Source organism: Suillus fuscotomentosus, assembly GCF_016647785.1.
Source record: "Suillus fuscotomentosus strain FC203 chromosome Unknown F5891scaffold_510, whole genome shotgun sequence".
In the NCBI taxonomy this organism is placed as follows: domain Eukaryota; kingdom Fungi; phylum Basidiomycota; class Agaricomycetes; order Boletales; family Suillaceae; genus Suillus; species Suillus fuscotomentosus.
This window is the reverse complement of record NW_024540022.1, coordinates 16517-19732: the sequence shown is the minus strand read 5'-3', so window position 1 is coordinate 19732 and position 3216 is coordinate 16517.

Genomic DNA, 3216 nt, shown 5'->3' with positions numbered 1-3216 from the left:
TACGAACACTAGCCATCAACTTCGCACCACAAGGAACAGCAGATGGCAGCGTCACCTACTCACACGGCCTCACTCAAGTACGCGTCTCAGTCCTCGGTCCACACGAACCAAAACCAGGAACAAGACGCGAGACATTCCACGACCGTGCAACACTAAACGTCGAAGTCCAACTCGCCCCTTTTGGCATCGGTGAACGAAGAAGAAGAGGCAGGGGCGACGTACAAGTAAATATCACCTATACCAACACTTCATTACATCGCTAATACCACTCAGGCGTCTCCTTGAACTCGCAGCATCAATCAAAAGCACATTCGAACCAGTCGTACAAACCCATCTCTATCCACGCAGTGCAATCGATATCTTTGTACATGTCCTGCAGCTCGATGGCGGCCTCCTCCCCGCTTGCATAAATGCCTCCACCCTCGCTCTAGCAGCCGCAGGCATCCCCCTCTTTGACTTTGTCTGCGCCATCGGCGGCGGCGTGCATGGCACCCAACCCTTACTTGATCTAACTACAGTCGAAGAAAATGATGTTCCGAGCGTCGTGGTAGGGGTGATGCCTCGTACAGGACGCGTGACGCTCGTCCAGATGGAGACCAGGCTGCATATGGATCGCTTTGAGGAGGTTTTCAAAGTTGCGTGTGATGCAGGTAAGGTATTATGGAGTGAGATGAGGGATGCTCTCAGGGAACGGACGGGGGATTTGGTGGATAAACTTGGGGCTGGACCCGGAATGATTGTGGCGAAGGAGACTGAAGAGACGTAGGATTGATTACGACGACTATCTGTAAGTCGGAGCTTGTGATTAGAGATACTTGATAACGAATGACAGGCCCACTAGTCCTGACACGGACGTTCACAGCACGGAGCATTTGATCCCGTGGAACCAATTCGCGTCCAACCCACCTGCGTGCTCCACCTGCGCGCCACCTGCACGATCTTTGTGTACAACACTACACGCAGAGATTTATCTTTCATGTCGCATGCTAGCTTGTAAAGTACCACTATGGATTCAATATCATATGATATCAGATGCAGGAAACAATGCATCAATGGAAGCCCACAATCCCCTAGAATTGTACTACCAGATCAAACGCGGATAACGCGGATACTTTGATTCTTTATCTGCTGTAGGAAGACCACTTCGTTTCGCAAATTAATACCCCATGCTCATGTGGTCACGAATTCGAAGTAATGTACCAATTTCATTATTCATACGCCGCTTGGTTATGGTCAGGCGAGCTCACAGAAGGCGGCCAGGCCTTATTGGGTGTGCAGTATAAAGACCCTTCATGCGTGATCGTTTTCCCTAACGTTGAACCTGTCGCGATCATCTATCATGTCCAGGTAAGATGTGTCAAGTGTTTATTTATCTAGAAATGTTGCATGAAACGGAAGCTGAGTTTTCCCATAGTTCCCAATTCCCAGCTCAATCGGCGTCTCCTCTCGGTAAACTTGGTGTCGAGGCTGCCCTAGAGGCTGCTGCAGACCCATCCATCACACCAAAGCCCAAGATCTTCGATGAGTTCGCGCTAACCGACCGCGTTGGGCTTGTCTCCGGCGGAAATAGGGGCCTTGGCTTGGAGATGGCTCTTGCATGTTGCGAGGCTGGTGCACGTGTCGTATATTGCTTCTATCTTCCAGAAGAGCCATCAGATGAATGGATCGCAAGCAGAGATTACGTCGTGAAGCTAGGGAATAACTCGCGGCTGGAGTATTTCAGCGAGACCGTCACTGATCAGCAGGCGCTTTGGAAAAAGACAGAGGAGATTGGTGATAAAGAGGGAAGAATGGACTTTTGCATCGCTGCGGCTGGTATTCTTAGGTCACCCATAGACTGTCTGGAATACCCGGCAGAGGAGTACAGAGAGGTGGGTGATTATTGACAGTTGCTTTCCACCGACCGACAGTTTTTGAGATCAACCCCGTGTGAAGGTCCTGGATGTCAACGCCAGTGGTTGTCCTCTTCACTGCGCAGGCCTGCTGGTAGACAGATTTCGCGATTCGGATGCGGGTGGCAGATTATTCTTATCGCATCAATGTCGTGCAGTGTCAATAACAGGGTGCGCATTCTCCAAAAACTGTTATAGGCCATGTTTGCATAACTGACCCTGTATAGGGCCACGCCTGGGTATCGTACAACACCTCCAAATCAGCTGTCCTGCAGATGGCTCGCAGCATGGCTTGCGAGCTTGGCGAAAAGAAGATTCGCGTCAACTCGTTGTCTCCAGGATATATGTACACCAGGTTTGTCTCGCGATTAATTGCATTGCAGTGCTAAATCATGATGGCTGTGATAGTATGACTAGAGCATATCTGGACAAAGAACCGCACCTTCTCGATGTGTGGTCTAATATGAACCCTATGGGTCGACTCGGACGCCCTAACGAGTTGCGCGGTGTAGTGACGTGGTTGGTATCTGATGCATCGACATTCTGTACGGGTAGCGAGTGCGTCGACTTCCTTTATTTCTTTGCTTAGCAGTGAAGCTAAGTGTAAAATTCGCAGTATTGTCGTCAGCGGTGGTCTTCACTCATGGTAATGGAGCACTCGAGGAGGAAGGGCGAGTCCGTCCAATCATGAGGTCCATCATGACCCGCCTCGCATGTGTACATTGTACTTCGATTGAAGAAAATGTGTTACATAGACCAAAATTTCAAAGCAGAAAGCCATATCCATGGGACGTTTTACACTTGACCTACATGTTATACCAACAATCACGATTCCTCTGCTACTGTAAGTTAGGTCTTTCAGGATTGTCGAGGTGATCTCCACAGACGAACCTAACACAGTGAGGTGCACTAGTGTGTTTCACGGACGGCATCAGGGAATCACGGACAATGCGCAGGGAAATATCTCCGGATATTACTGAAATAAGACATAGCAGACTACTCTTGGGGAGCATGCCATTATGCACACATTACGAAACCAGTGCTGAACTTTGGAGTAACTGGAATTTCCATGCCGCGTTCGTCGCGAGCTTTATGGGCCGAGGAAAAGGCCAGAAAATTCACGATCGCTATCACAGAAACATGAAATGGATACCAGAAAGGCATCCTCAGGATCTGTGCTGCTGGAGATATGTGATGGTGGTGCTCATGAAAAATCGGCATACATTCATGGATTGACGATATTGCTTCCACTCACGAAGAGTCTAACTTGGTGGACGTCGGGATCCTCAGACAAGAAGCTAAAGGTGCAGCTGTGCCGTGTCCT